At 40.1% G+C, this 15,084-nt stretch overlaps 1 protein-coding gene across 1 annotated transcript in view; it reads right to left on the bottom strand.

The window, feature by feature from the left end:
* The window catches only part of dtnba (dystrobrevin, beta a), a 461,468-nt gene extending 447,983 nt beyond the window's left edge, over window positions 1–13,485 (bottom strand). Inside the window, exon 1 of the mRNA XM_078541481.1 lies at window positions 13,199–13,485. The gene's annotated coding sequence lies outside the window, so the exon portion shown is untranslated. The remainder of the gene's footprint in view (window positions 1–13,198) is intronic.
* Between the last annotated feature and the right edge of the window lie 1,599 nt (window positions 13,486–15,084).

The following is a 15,084-nucleotide window of genomic DNA, read 5'->3' as shown; positions in this document are numbered from 1 at the left end:
TTTTACACACCATCAATTAGATAGCGATCTGCAAAAATCATTTCCGAACAGATTGTTCTTCCTGACTATTGGTCCATGACAATGTGGCTGCTGGATTTTAAAATGACCAAAACTGTGCTTAAGAAATTCTCATTGGCATAATTACAATTTCCATTTTTTATGTCAATATTCCCCACCTATCACAATCAACAGAACGCCAATGTTTATCAACTCATTCTTGGGAGGCAAAACGAGGTCAACTTTATCCTTCTCCCACTGCCCGTCCACCTACTGACTGGCATTGCACGAGACATTTTCCCCCTTTTGAACAATCCCGAATTATCTCAAGCCAATCTTCATGTCCACCTACAGTGCAGTTATTTTCTTGAGACAGGCAGCTGTGGTTCAGGTTCCACCCTGTTTCCACTGTTCAACTCCTGGCTAGTTGAAACATTTAACTGTCCTCTTGGGAACGAAGCTCTGCATGTGCTAGGATGCTCACGTTGGCAAAGCATCCGTTCCACATTTAAAATGTTGAACGTTTAATGAGTAGGCAAGGCTGAGAAACACTGCTTCCTGAACAGGTGAACTGAACAAAACCACCAAACCCCATGATTACCAAGTTGACATGATTTTTCCTGGACACTACACTTTATAAATGCATCTAAAATTTTTTTTTTTTTGGTTTGATTTCAATTACAAAATGGTGAAAATAAATGTTAAAATCAAGACCTTTTCAGTCTGGCTCTTCACGAACTGTAATATTCAAGAATTTGTCTTCCATTTGTTGAAACACTCCAAGTGAAAATTTTTTGTGTAGTCATCTCACCCTTCCTACTACAAAGGTAAAAAAAATTATTATAATCTTAACCTCCGTGCTGCCACACGATGTTTCATAACCATGGCAACACAGCAGAGTTAAAAATTTAATGTATTATATATAGCATTTCTGATCTTTCTTTTTAGCAATCTGACAAAACAATCTGACACCCGCTTTACACCAATTTAGCCATAAATATTTTTGCATATTATTTTAATTCATATGTTAAGTAATCTTTTACATTGCTTTAACATATTCTCTTCACAGACTTCTTTTGAGAGGAGGGTGTATTTTTTAAATTCATTCCCTTAGAACAATTGCTATCTTCCCATTTTATAAGTGGAGTAATTTCTTTGATTTGTTATACATTATGATAGCCTGCGCAAAGTAAAGTATGATTTACAATGAAAATTGTTTACCTAAGGTCTTGATCAACTTAGTGGCACACAACTGTAAATTCAAGTCCAGCTATCAAGAAGTACAATTCATTCTGATCAGCATCGGGCTGAATGTTAAACTACCCTGGCAGAACTGATCTGGAAAATTTACTTCAAACGACAAGAGACTCCCACTCCTGTTTTGTCTTCTGTGTCAAACACTACTTTTCCTCTAAACACTCTATGAAGCCTTGAACACAATGAGTTCCATATTACTCCTGTATCTGAAGAGGCACTCCACTGCTTTTCTCAATTGCACTCCATCTTCTTCACTTTAATCTTCACTATAATTTTATAGTTGGTGCTTCACTGAACTGTCCCTGTTCCTTCAAAACTTGAAATTTACATGTTCTTCCAACTTCTACAAACCCACGGTACTGAAGACTATTAACACACGCTCTTGCTCCAGTCTGCTCCTTTCTTAAGATCTCAAAGTTGGACCTCTCTTCCTCTACCTAAATCTGTCCTTCCTCCTACAATCTTCAGCCTTTTGAAATCCAAGTTTGTCATCACCTAATTTTTACTTCCTGATTTACACATTTACTCTTCTTACCCTGGTAGTGTTCTCAACTATTGGCTTTATCCCTTCAGGATTTCACAATTTAAAAGAGCATATATGATCAAGAACTGAAAATGCCCAAATACAAGAAAGGTAAACAAATAGCTTTGATTTCCTGACAATACAAAGATTTTTCAGAATAAACATCCAGAAGACCTGACTGAAAATTACTTACAGCATCCATTACTTCATAAACACGACACCTGGTATCCCGCCAACTGAGCAGTTTATTGTGGACACTTGATTTATAATGATGCACAATAATACCAAAAATTTCTATTGATTTGTTAATAAAATGCATATGCATGTTAAATGCATGCAGGCGCTGGGCATTAACTGAGGATTCACTCGAGCCCTTATAAATACACAGACTAAAACTGTGGTTGTCAGGTTGGGAGCTACACTTTTAATGTGTAACTCGGCAAATTGTGGAAACCAAGATTGGCTCCAGTTCCATCTTTCACCAACTTGCTTTCTGGATTAGAGCACTACGATGCATTTGAGGCAGTACACATGGTTGCAAATGTGTAACGTCTTTTTGGGAGTTACCTTTCTCCATTGTTGTCATGCTCTTCAGAAATATTTTCAGTGAAAATACTGCAATATGACCATATTAGTCAACATCCGGTGGCTCTGCACACAGGGAGTGAAGGCCAAACATAATCTTCAAGTGAAGCAGGATTAGAGGCCAAGAGAAAGCAAGCCAGAGTGCGCAGACATAATTTAGTCCCCATTTTTAATTCATGAAATTTACTCCTAAATTTATATTCACATCATAAATTCCTTTACCCACATTTATAATGGAAACTGCCTTTGTAAATCTGCCATGTATTAATTATCCACTAGTAGAGATAATAGTGCGAATACACAAGTTTAAGCAGAGAACACATTACAAAATCAACTGGTAACTGAGTTAAGAACGAATGAAAATGGTACTTCAAAAAGAGTAATTGGGCTAGACTGGGAATTCAAAGCAGAGTGGTTTAATTGGAGTTTAAGCAGTGGCAATTGTAAAAGGAAGGGTGGTGACTACCAAAAGGTCACAAAACGTAAGGAGAAATAGGTTAGAGCAGGAATATCCGCAACAAATTACATTTTCAAACACTTCTGAAGCAAATATGAAGACAGATTTTTGAGAAATTGGGGCAAGAGATTTATGGGTCTTTAAAATTGTCAATGAATGGAACAGGATATAAACAGGCTGTTTCTGATTTTTGAGGGCTTGAAAACATAAACACAAGATTTAATATAAGAGGTTTAGCACGGAGAGCAACTTTGTTATGCGCTGAAGTTTCAGAGGCTGTGTAACACACCAGCAGAGTTAGCAAGTGAAGCAGAGAGGCCGTCAACAATCAAGTGTAGGTGGCTGAAGCAAAGAGGAGAGATATGGAAGCAGTATGGGCACATGCAATTAAGGCTAGTACTTACGTGGAAGTTAAATATCAACATGGATAGGTTTGGCTAAATGGCCTGCTTTGTATTGTAATGTCAATGTAATTCTCTCTCAATCCCTTCTTGGTCAACCCCTTCTCCCCCACCCTCAACCATATCATTGAAACGAATTAACTGGCCATTTATCTTAATATTTGGGAGATCTTGCTGTGGACTAATTAGCCACGGAAGTACGTCAGTGATTAGGAGGCAACTTAGGATGGCCGGGGATAGAAAAGGTAGGAGAGATTTCACAGTACTCGACAGGTACAAAAGAAAAGGTGTGGGTTCTCTACATAACTTCCTCAGCAACAGTGACGGGATGGACGGTTGGACATGTGCCATTGAATGTAACAGCAAATAGTCTTTCAGCTGAATCTCACCTGTAGATACAATCCCCCATAGGCTGTAATTCAGCTAATTCTTTCCTTCAATGCTTTCTGCATATCAAGGCTAATAATTTGCAATTCTTACAGGAAAATGGAAGGAATGCGATCACAGACACCTAGCGAAAATAATGGAAAATGTCCACACTCTATGCAATAAACATTTATGCTTATTCAGTCACCATAAAACAATGGAGCTAGTTCTAAACAGAGGTGTGCAGAATGCTAAACCCAAAGCACTCAATAATCCCAGGATTCAACGCGAGAGAATTTGCTTTACCAAGTTACCGTAACATAGCAGAGTGGTCATCATTTAGTGGCAGGCACAGTCACTGTTGGATGTTGGAAACCATCAAAAGAATTTTGATACTAAAAAAATATATGGCAAATTTTCAGCACCGCAAATTTCAAACGGGGTTTCAAAAAGGTTTATCAGTGAGTGGGGGCAACCAGGTTTCCCAGCACAATCCAGGCCTCTGAAGTGAGATAAGACAGACATATTTCAGTCCATTTCAGCTGTTGATTCCTTGCTGAATGACCCAGGGGTGGAGAGGTTTGCCCGTCGGAGGACAGTCATCTGCAAGGTGGCAACGTTGGAATTAAAATATACTTATCACTGCACAGCGATATTTAGCAGGAGCCGAAAGATTTCACAGTACTCGGCAGGTACAGAAGAAAAGGTGTGGGTTCTCTACATAACTTCCTCAGCAACAGTGACGGGATGGACGGTTGGACATGTGGCATTGAATGTAACAGCAAGTAGTCTTTCAGCTGAATCTCGCCTGTAGATACAATCCCCCATAGGCTGTAATTCAGCAAAACTAATGCATCTTCCTGGAATTAAGGAAGGCTGTGCAAAAAACAATTATTTCTGTTTTCCGTTCATAAAAGCAACAGTGTTAGGCTTAGATATTTAACAGCGGCATAAATTAAATGCTACATTACAGATAAATTGCAGTGAAGGGTTGGAATGACACTTATTATATGCACTTTAGTTATAGCCAGGAAGAGTTATAAAGGAAAGCAATGTACAGTTCCAGACAAAAAATTCAAATCATTTTTTACAGAAATCAAAGTGCTTTGAGGCATTTGAGCTTGAAAAATGAATAGGCTTCCACAACTTTTTCACTTTTCTCCACATCCAAGCTTGTTCATCACCTATAGGCAATGATTCTAGATGATGCAATTATTGCCAACCTACTCTTATCTCAATGTCGCCATGCTCACTAACATGGTGTTAGAGGCTGGTCAAACCAAAGACCAAATGAATAATTTGAATACACAGGTAATGCCTATACTTGTTTCAGTTCAACTCCCATTTCATTTATCCAGGACTAAATAACATTGGTAAACTACACTAAAAACAAGGTAAGCCACAAGACAAATTGCTCATTCTCCATGCCCCTCAAGTAGGACAAGGGGGAAATGATCGAGCACAAATACTCTTGGCTCAACATATAGAAATTCTGAGATAAAAACAAAAAACTGCGGATGCTGGAAATCCAAAACAAAAACAGAAATACCTGGAAAAACTCAGCAGGTCTGGCAGCATCGGCGGAGAAGAGCACAGTTGACGTTTCGAGTCCTCATGACCCTTCAACAGAACTAAGTAAAAATAGGAGAGGGGTGAAATATAAGCTGGTTTAAATCACCGACCCCCCCCCCACCTTAAACCAGCTTATATTTCACCCCTCTCCTATTTTTACTTAGTTCTGTTGAAGGGTCATGAGGACTCGAAACGTCAACTGTACTCTTCTCCACCAATGCTGCCAGACCTGCTGAGTTTTTCCAGGTATTTCTGTTTTTGATATAGAAATTCTGATTGGAACGTGCATGTCAGATGCAATCATTACAATGTTCAGCTGCAATGCCTTCTACATTTCAATACTCTGATGGCACAATGTCCAGGATAACTCATGAAACAGTCACGTGTATGGGGTACTTCTGTGCCCACATGACCAACCATGCTCCAGCAAACTGGAGGAGAAAAAATATATTTTTTCCATTTGCTACAACCACGTTTGGTCCATCTAGATTGACATCACATTGATTTTTGGCAATAAAATCACATCAGAATTTTACATCAGCATTATTTTTTGTCAAGTAGTGAACCCAAAATGAAGGCTGAAGACTCTAGGAGATCGTCAAAAGAGTTGGAGAGGAGAAGTAAATGGGGAAGCTGTAATTAATTAACCTCAAACCTTTCTTTCTAAAAAGCTGTACATTATATAAAGAAGGGAATACTTTAGACCTTAAGGAATTCCAAAGTATTGAGGTCCTGGGAAAGAAGCTTAAAGATTAGTTAAGTTATTGCATTGTAGAACAGACAAAGGCAGTTGCTGTTGTGCATTGCACTCAGACTAACATGCTTGACTGTCGGCAGCCATTAATGAACTAACTTGAGCAATATAACAAAATGCTCAGCTATTACAATACGCTACACTCCCTCCCCAGTTCAAAAAATGTACATTAAAATGTAAAGTAATATATGTACATAAATTTCCAGACTACTGTATGACTAAGCCAACATCAACATTCCCTGAAACTTAACAGGCTGGGTTGCATATTTCTTTTTAACTGCAACCACAACTAACACATATATAGGACCAAAATGGCCAGAGTAATTTAGATGTTAAAAAAAAATTTCCTTAACACCAGTATATATTTAACGAAAATATCATTTGACAAGAAATAATGAACAGAAATATTTTCTTCTTCCTTCCTATATACATTCAATTAACCTATCTGGTTTCTTTCTCTTCCTGTCTGGGTATCTTCTTCCATTTCCCATTAGCTTGACTCTGTTCTCTCAACATCTCTGACTGTGTCAAATCTGAACTTTGACTACAAATTCCACTTAATGGTTGGGTCTATGACACGGATAGATTTGTCTGAATCAAAGACTCTTGACTCACATTGCTCTACTGGCAGATTCTGAGATACTGGCAAACTTTAGTGTCTTTGTGACTTTCACTTTCTTCCAGACTTTCACTTTGGACTGTAGGAGGTTTCTCATGCTGTCCCTTTATCAGGTTTCCTCTCTTATGCAAATTATCTACATGGCACCAATGAAGTCTCTCTCCAATCTTCACTAGATATGTGAATACGCCTAGTCTCTTTACAATAATTCAAAACACATACTTCTCCTTATCACCTCAGTGGTCTTTCACCATGGCCTTCTGACCAACACTAAACTCTCTGTTTCATGCCCAGTGTGTCATGACTCACTTGCTGTTCTCTTAGTTTACTATTAACATCAGGCTTAAGCAAACTAAGTCTTGTCCTGGAAGCATGTTTAAGGTGAGCAACCTGTCTTAGGCTGCGAGGTTATTCTGTAAGTCTAGCCTGTATCAGGGAGAAACATGGAAATTACTGCCTAGCTTGTCGTCACCTAGCAAATACTTCTGCAAAGACCTCTTCACAATTTCTATACTTCTTTCTGCAGCACCATTTGATTCAGGGTGACACGGTGGTATTAAAGTGTGTACGGCTCCATTCTTACTCAGGAATATTTCAGACTCTTCTGATGTAAACTGTGGACCAATATCTGACACCAAAGCCTCTGGCAACCTAAATCTTGCAAAATAACTTTCAAAACCTCAACAGTTTGGAGTGCTTGCAGTACTGGGCAAAGGTTCAACATTTATCCGCTTGCTACAGCTGTTGACCAAAACAAGGTACTTTTTCCCTTGATTTCAAAGAAATCAACATGTACTTGCTCCCAAGATTTACTTGGGTTTGACCATGGAATGAAAGGAACCTTGGTTGGAACATTTCTCATTCTGAGATACACATCACAGCTCTTTCTGCCTTTGGATACTAAAAATAGCTTCTTGCTACTGCTTTTAGAGGAATTAACCCTATGTTCCCTCAATGAAGTTCCTTTAACAATCTCTCTCTGAACCTTGGAGGAATAGTGCCTCAAAATCCATAGGTGGCAGCCTTGATCTACATTCATTTCCTTTCTACACGTGAAGTACTACTGCAGTTTCTCATCTTCACACTCCTTAGATCAGCCATTCATGGTATAGTTGAGCACTTTACTGAGCACTATTTCCTTGCAACCTTCTTCACTAACTTCTCTGGCAGACACTGGCATATTACTTGTGTATGTAAAATAATCCACAGGTAATTCAAATGGTTGAAAATGAATCAGTATTCACCATCCAGATGTGGTCTCACTAATGCCCTATACAACTGTAGCAAAACTTCCCTACTTAAGTGTTGCTGTCAAAGCTTTTGGTCTTGCACTCCTCCGGACAAATTCACAAGAATACCAAGACCAACAATTTATGCTGCAAGAGAAGAAGGTGCTATTTGATTTGGGAGTGGACTGGTGATTGCTAGAGGCATTGCCATGGACAATGCATCAGGGAACAGTTAACTGCCAAGCTTTTGTTTACATTCAAGCCAGGCAGGTTAACTGAATGGTCAAGGCATTGCCATGGGGAATGAACCAGAGAATGGCTGAACCCCAAGCTTTTGCTTGGTTGAAAAAAGGCACACTGCAAGGGCATGTTCTTTCTGTTTGCAAAGGACAGGGCCCTCTGTGTGAATATATGTAGCTTCTAGCTTCCATGCGATGTGAGCAGCATTGGTAATGCCAACATTAATCGCCCATTACTAACTGCCCTCAAACAGGTGGTGGTGAGTTATCATCTTGAACCGCTGCAGTCCATGTGGCGTAAGTACACCCACGGTGCTGTTATGAAGGGAGTTCCAGAATTTGACCCAGCAACAGTGAAGGAACAGCAGTATAGTTCCAAGTCAGGATGATGTGTGGCTTGGAGAAGAACTTGCAGGTGGTTGTGTTTCCATGCATCTGCTGCCCTTCTTCTTCTAGGCAGTAGAGGTCGGGCTTTTGGAAGATGCTGGCAAAGGAGGCTTGATGGGTTGCTGCATTGTATCTTGTATATGGTACCCACTGTTGCCACTGTCAGTGGTGGAGGGAGTGAACGTTTAAGATGGTGGATGGGGTGCCAATCAAGTGGTCTCTTTCCCAAGTGTTGTTTGAGCCGCACTCATCCAGGCAAGTGGAGAGTATTCCATCACACTCCTGACCTATGCCTTGTAGTTAGTGGACAGGCGTTGGGGAGTCAGGTGGTGAGTTACGTACTCTCAGAATTGCCTGTCTCCGATCTACTCTTGTAGCCACAGCATTAATACAGCTGGTTCAGTTAGGTTTCTGGTCAATGGTAATTCCCAGGATGTTGATAATGGAAGATTCAGTGATGGTAATACCATTTGAACTCAAGAGGAGATGGTTAGATTGTCTCTAGTTGAAGATAGTAATTGCCTGGCATCTGTGTGGTGCTGCTTTAGTATCCGAGGAGTTGCGTTCTAAAGTGATCTGTATTCATATGCAGCAAGACCCGGACAACATTCAGGTTTGGGCTGATGAGCGGTGACTAACATTTGTATTACAAAATCCACCATAGGAGGAAGCATTTATGTGAATTACTATCCACATAATTACAAGTCACAGCTGATTCAGGCAACAAATAGCTGAGCCATGCACACCAATGAGATCCTAGATTCAGCTCTCCAGACTCGGTTAAATTATCTAATCTCACCTCTTCAACATTAGCAAAGGCTACTAATAGTTCTGGATGTCTTGTACAATTTTATGAAGCTGTTCCAAAGTTTTAAGATACCCTTTAATTGCACCTATTCCTTTAAGTTTCACTTGCATGCAATTTTACGCTCCCATCACTCATGCACCACCCACACATAAAACTATGCTAATAGGCTGATAGGTAAATTAGATGCAAACAATAGAGTTCTCTTGCTTTGTATAACCTTGCAATGAACCCTATTTCTGGCATAAACTGTACCAAAAAAGGAAAATCTCAGGCTTATAAGTCTTAATAAGAACATAAGAAATAGAAACGGGAGTAGGCCATGTGACCCTTCATGCCTGCTCTGCCATTTCACTGAGATGATAATTGATCCTTGAAATCAATGCCTTTTCCTGCCCAATCTCCATATTCCTTGATTTCCTTTTATGACTGAGCATCCACAACCTCTGGGGTAGACAATTCCCAGGATTCACAACCTTCTAAGTGAAGACATTTCTCCGCATCTCAATTCCAAATGACTGATCTCTTACACGAAGATGTACATCCCTTAGTTCTGGACACTCCAGCCAGAGGAAACAATGTTTTTGCATTTACCTTGTCAAGCTCTTGCAAAGTTTTATGTGTTTCAGTGAGATCACCTCACCAATGAGCTAATCTCCAGACAGAATAAGCCCATTCATTTTCCAAACCCACAAACTCCTACCACCAAGAAGGACAAGGGCAGCAGCTGCATGGGAACACCACCACCTGCAAGTTCCTGCCCAAGTCACACACCACCCTGACATGGAACTGTATCGTCGTTCCTTCACTGTCGCTGGGTCAAAATTCTGGAACACTCTTCCTAACATTGCTATGGGTGTTCCTACAGCACATGGACTGCCATGGTTTAAAAGGCAGCACACCATCACCTTCTCAAGGGCATTTAGGGATGGGCAATAAATGCTGGCATAGGACATAGGACCCCTTGCATTCCAGGAATTAATCCAATGAACCTTAAGTACAGAGGCCAAAACTGTACACAGTTCTTCAGGGATGATCTTACCAAACAATTGCAGCAAGGCCTCTTTCGTCAAAGGACAAAATAGCATTTGCCTTCCTCACTGCTTGCTGTGCTAGCACTTTAACTTTGTTTTTCTAGCACAAGAACATCCAGATCCCTCTGAACATTCACATTTAATAGTTTCTCATTATTTAAAAATATTCTGCTTTTCCATTCTTCTTACCAAAATGACGTAACTCAATTTCCTAAATCATAGTCCATCTACCACCTGCTTGCCTACTCATCTAACTTATGATATCCCTTTGCAGTCTGTGTGTCCTCTGCACAGCTTACTTTCCCATCTACCTTTGTATTGTCAGCAAACCTAGATACATTACACTTGGTTCCTTCGTCCAAGCCATTAATATAGATTATAAATAGCTCTGGCCCCAGAACTGATCCATGTGGCACTGCACTACAAAAAGCATGCCAATCAAATATTCCTACTCAATTTAAATATACACAGCTCAGTTTTATCATCATTCACCTCCGAAGTGCTGGAGGATGGTTATCTAGTAATGCTAATATTGCCAACGTGGGTTATAAATTGTGGTTAAAAACTGCAGTATATATTGCTCAGGTGTGTGCTTTGTGTGTTCAGGATTTACAGGTGCCTCACAGCTTCAGGTCACATTGTCCTAATTACACTAACCGTGCCTATTTACACAGTGACTTGTAGTCACCTGCTCCCATTCACATGAAAACAAGCTGATAATCACTCACCAACAGATACTGTACATATGCCACACCAAAACACAGCTTAACTGCAAGAAAATTGCCCAGCCATACGTCAGCTTAAAAAATAACTAATGCCTATAATCTACTAGCCAGCAAGTCGAACATCTTGCCTTCCGGCTGCTGTAATTTTTGTGAAGTATAAAGAACACTGCCTTCGTGGTAACATTTTATAAAGAAGTTTCCATTTCAAGAGACGTCGGTATACTGCACCAAGAATTAGTCTTTGATCTGAATTCTTGGGCTCAACTCTGTCATTATAGATGATTCAAATTGAAAATACCCTCAATGTTCAGCTAAACATTTGCGGTGGGTGTAAAGGGTCATACGATAGAGGGGGCGTTTAGTAGCAAGTTCTATTAATGCAGCTTAGGCAAGAATTAACCAGAACACAAGTGTACTACGGGAGTCTTTTACTCATTGCGTCTTCTGGTTTATTTCTGAAGATGAACTGTGCGGCCCAAAAATTTAGCTAAATCCTTCCGAAATACCTGACGCCCAGCAAGAAACAGAAAAGGATTAAAAATGGGTACTAAACCTTCAAATTAGTTTTTTTTTAAAAATACTGTTATACATCGCAGCTGGAGAAGCAAAATCATAGTAATGTGAAATCAAGTCAAAAATTAATGGTCAGTGAACTGCCTTTTTAATCCAGCCAATTTTAATTACCAAACCACTAAATCCAGTATTGCACCGCATATATACCCTGTCATTACCTAGGAGTCTCATAATGTAGCTGCACAAGATAAGAGTTCCCTTTTTAAAAAAGGGATGCATGGATTCCTGCTGCTGGACTAGTTGTCGGGAAAAAAAAGATACAGCCACAGCCAATGTTTCCCTTTATCAGTAAAAAAAACTTTGGAAACAAAATCCCCAAAAGGTAGTTCGAGAGAACACTGAGCAAGTGGAGCCTCTGGCTTACCAACATATATACAACTGTGCTTTTTGGCATCATTAGTGTAATCATTTAAATACTTGTACACAAACCATAACATGGAGGGGAAAAAAAAGCACAATATTTGGAATAAGTATTTTAATGCACTAAACTGCTGCACTGAAAAAGAATTTCTAACTGAGGAGCTATGACAGTTAAACATTTTCAACTTTAGATAGGAGAATAGATGGTAACTGGGGGGGGGAAACCTGTTCAACTTTTTACCCTACAAATCAAACGGTTAACAAAGTTGAGTTCCAAAGAAGAGTCATATTGGACCTGAAACTCTTGTTTCTCTCTCTCTCTCTCTCCACAGATGCTGCCAGACCTGCTGAGTTTTTTTTTTCCATAGATAGCCCTTTGGGTTTTTATTTCGGGTTTCCAGTATCCGCGGTATGTTGCTTTTAGTTTAGGTTAAGGAAGTGCACACTCCACATTGAAAGGATATTGACGGATGTGGAGAGAAGGCTGAGCAGCAGAGTTATTACAGTGCCATGAAATGGCAAATTAACCACCCAGCCTTTAACATCCTCCTCAAGGAACCCAGCACCTTGGCAATGTGCCCCCTGCAGTGGACGCTACCTCTCGAATTCAATGGGCATAGGAGTGAAAAAGGCGAGTTAGCGCAACACCCACACCATGATGTGCCTCTCTCGCTCTAGCAGCCTGGTGCCAGCAGTATAGAGCAGTATAGAGAGCAGTATAGAGCAAGTATAGAGCAGCAATCGCCCTCTTTCTCCCACCCCCTACGTAACAAAAAAAAAATCATTTGTGTGTTGAAACTGATGAAAATCCGTCCGCCAGAACGGATCTGTAATATCACCATCCTCCTCTCCCCACCCCACACACACACCCCACCCCCTGAGCCCAGGGCTCGGTGTCTGAAGCAGCAAAAAGCCCATTCGCTTCGCTCCAGCCAAAAAAAAAAACAATCCTGAAAAGGAGCCTCCGACCTTCGAGCCATTGGATGCTAAATTCTCACCGAACAGCACGTAGCAAACAGCGAAGGAGAAGCGTACCCGGGGTGGGGGGATAAAAAAAGCTGCATCAAGTCAGGAAGGAGAGTGGACACATGTTTGGTCAGTTTCCCTGATGTGTACAGCCTAAGGAAGGGCTGCAGCCAAGGGGATTGCACTCACTCTCCCTCTCCCTCTCTCTCCTCTCTGTGTGTGGGGTGAGGAATCCTCCCCACTTGCCCTGGGTAACCTGCCTTTCGAGGTGGACTCTCAGTTAAGTGGCTTTCCCTGGTTATTAAACACATTTCACATGGAGGAATCTGTTAAGTGTGTTGTAACTGACCTGCAAAGCAGCAAACCGAGAGCTCCGACTCCGCTGGCTGAGTTGCCCTCTGCATTCCACCCCCCTCTCCCTCTCTCCTCTCTCCTCCTCCCTCCCTCTCTCTCAGGATGCTTGTACCAATAACCCAGGCTATTCCTGCCTGCCCCTATCGCCCGGCAGCTCTCCCGTCCACTTCATGCCTTCGACACTTTAAACCCAATCACCAGCACACCGGACTCCCGAGTCCCTCACAGGCAGGCAGGCAGGCAGGCAGGGACCCAGCCATTACCATGGACTGGACATGACCCGAAGGGGGAACGTCATGCTGCTGCTGGGCTGAGCTTCAGAGCCTCCTGTCAAATGGCAGAGGAGAGGCGGCTGCCACTCACGCATCAGGCGTGTAGCAAGCACGCCGAAGGATGCAAGGGGGAGGGGAGGGGAGGGAGGGGGGGTGGATACAGAAAGAGGAAGTTATTACTTCCTCCCTTTCTCAAAAAAAAATACTGCACCAGATAGTTTTTTTGGAAAGCTTAAAACTGACTTGATTGTTCAAAGCTGGACCACCACAACTGCACTTATTTCAGTGATTGTGCACCAATGCTTAGCACCGGTTTTTAATCTAACTGAAACTGTAGCACCACATATTGTACAAGTCAGCATATATATATATTTTTAATGAATATATCTGTGTGTGTATACACACACACACACAGATATATTCATTAAAAATATATATATATATATATATGCTGAGTTGTGTATATATATACACACACAGATATATTCATTAAAAATATATATATATATGCTGAGTTGTGTATATATATATACACACAGATATATTCATTAAAAATATATATATATGCTGACTTGTATATATATACACACAGATATATTCATTAAAAATATATATATATATGCTGAGTTGTATATATATATATATATACACACATATATTCATTAAAAATATATATATATGCTGACTTGTATATATATACACACACAGATATATTCATTAAAAATATATATATATATGCTGACTTGTATATATATATACACACACACACAGATATATTCATTAAAAATATATATATATGCTGACTTGTACAATATGTGGTGCTACAGTTTCAGTTAGATTAAAAACCGGTGCTAAGCATTGGTATATATATATATATATACACACACAGAGATATATTCATTTAAAAATTACATTTAGAAATGAAATAGCACCTACTTTCTGGAAGATATAAAAGGCAAACAAGCAGAAAACTGTCCACCTACCCACAGTTCTGATGAAGGACACATACAAAGGGCACATATCAGGAATTAAATTTAGTGGCGTAGAGTTTCAATTTAAACATAACACTTATTCAAATTAAACGTGCCTGAAATGCTTTCCCTCAGTTCTGAATGGTCTTTAATCGTTTTTAAAACTACTACTCAAACAAAGTCTAACAAAATTCTAAACCCTTCAAAGAAATAGAAGAAAATAATTTAAGGATAACTGTCTGAGAAGTGAATAATTTCCCAGCAGTGTGGCAAATTAAACATTTTTTTAAAATGCTGCTGTAGCATTCACTCAGCAATTTGAAACGTGACTGAGGGGTGCCTTCTCACAAAAAAAATGCAGAATCCTCAACTAAGTACGGTGTTATTCAAGTAACACCAACAATAGTTTGCATTTATGTATAACTTTCACAACCTCAGCACATCCCAAAGCACCCGATAGTCAATGGCACATTGAAGTGTCATCACTGTTGCAATGTAGCAATGATTACGTGCTCAAGTCTTGCAGAGTGGGAACTCCAAGACTGATGGTTCTGATGGCATGTTTTTCATCCTCCTCAAAATGCACGTCTGCAAACTCAAGAGGAAATATCCCTGTAAACAATAGGAAATGTAACGCT

Source organism: Cetorhinus maximus, chromosome 5, assembly GCF_964194155.1.
Source record: "Cetorhinus maximus chromosome 5, sCetMax3.hap1.1, whole genome shotgun sequence".
Lineage (NCBI taxonomy): Eukaryota > Metazoa > Chordata > Chondrichthyes > Lamniformes > Cetorhinidae > Cetorhinus > Cetorhinus maximus.
This window is presented reverse-complemented; position numbering and strand designations above follow the sequence as displayed.